This window comes from Pinus tabuliformis, chromosome 2_2 (genome assembly GCF_031772625.1).
Source record: "Pinus tabuliformis cultivar Carrire ecotype Pingquan chromosome 2_2, CPIR1, whole genome shotgun sequence".
In the NCBI taxonomy this organism is placed as follows: Eukaryota; Viridiplantae; Streptophyta; class Pinopsida; order Pinales; family Pinaceae; genus Pinus; species Pinus tabuliformis.
Genome location: NC_142300.1, coordinates 1241157014 through 1241158541, shown reverse-complemented (window position 1 = coordinate 1241158541; position 1528 = coordinate 1241157014).

The window sequence follows — 1528 nt, the reverse complement described above, 5'->3', positions numbered from 1 at the left end:
TGGGCAATTCGTGGAATCATTTTTCTTTTGTATCTAGCATGTTATGGTTGAAAACATGTTAAATTTATACTTAGGAAAGAAAAATGATATCCTACCAAAAACATTAATGTGTTTTTTTCCTCATAAACAACTTTGTTTTGCACATAAAAATTTGGTTTTACTAGCATTTTTTAAAAATTTTGATAATTGACCCTAAAAAAAAAGTCATTGTTCCAGTATCATCACTTTCATTTTTAAGCTATATTTTGCATGAAAATTTCGTAGTAAATTTCGTAGTCACTGCCATTTTTAAAACATGTTCAAAATTGACCCCTAAAAAATAAAATCATCGTTACAGTATACACACTTTTCAATTTTAGCACTGTTTTTGATGTTTTTTCGGGGTTTTTTGGCCAGAGTTCCCGTTTTGAGTTTATAGTTCCCGTTTCAAAGTTTACATTGTTTCATGAGGATGTCGAAGAATTAATTGATTTTTTTTATTGTGGTCGTCGTGATCCATTTGCTTTCATTTTTTATCACAATCATGAATCTATCACAGTTTATCTTTCAAAGCCACCGGTTTATGATGATCTACCTGATGATGAAGCTGAGACACCCAATATTGTCGAGGCACTGCAGCCCAAGCTGATGGTTATGTTAGGCCCTCGCTTTCTTGGGGTCAGTCTCACTTCCTATCATGAAACTGTTCAATCACCCAAGGCTCCTCATCACTCATATGTATGCATTGAATATCCATCTCACACACAGATCACACTTCCTCCACTTGAATTGCATGATCCCATTGCTCATGCATTGGAGGAGTCTTACATTGCAAGCACTCGTGCACGATGCAAGTTATCTCTGTTTCTTTCATTTTATTGCATGTCTCAGTTAAGAGTGTTCTTTTTCTTCAAAGTTGCACGTCGTGTCACACAACACCATGACAAGTCCACAGACCTTCCATCATGCACATGCACTCACTTATGTCCTGTGGGCACTTTTAAACACAAAGTGTCGCTATCTTCACTATCATATATTTCTTGTATGCTGGTTTGCATAACTCAGTTACTCGCAGACCAAGCCTTCACTCACATGGGTCTACCAATGTGCCAATGGCTACATTGGAAGTATCACTTCACGTGATCAGGCCCATCCATAGTTAGTGTAGGAGTAGGAGTAGAGCTTGCTTTCAGTTGTTTGCTTGCATGCTTGTTTTCTTACATGCTTTGTTTGCTTGTTTGTTTGCTTGTTTGTTTGTTTGCTTGTTATTTAGTTGTTTCACATTCATTTTCATTTCTACTCTTGATTTCGTTTGTTGATTGTTAGTTCGTTCACATGTTTCGTTCATAGCTTAGTTCGCATGAAACCATGTATGCCTCATGAAACGAGCTGGGTAAATTACAAGAGGGTTTGTATAGCTATCACTACTTGGTTATCTGTCGTCTTGCCTCTGTAAGACGAACTTGTTACTCTTAGTCCATGATACGTCTAAGGAAAATACATACTCTTCGAAGTGAACCTTGGCCTAAACACAATGCTTGCACGCTAA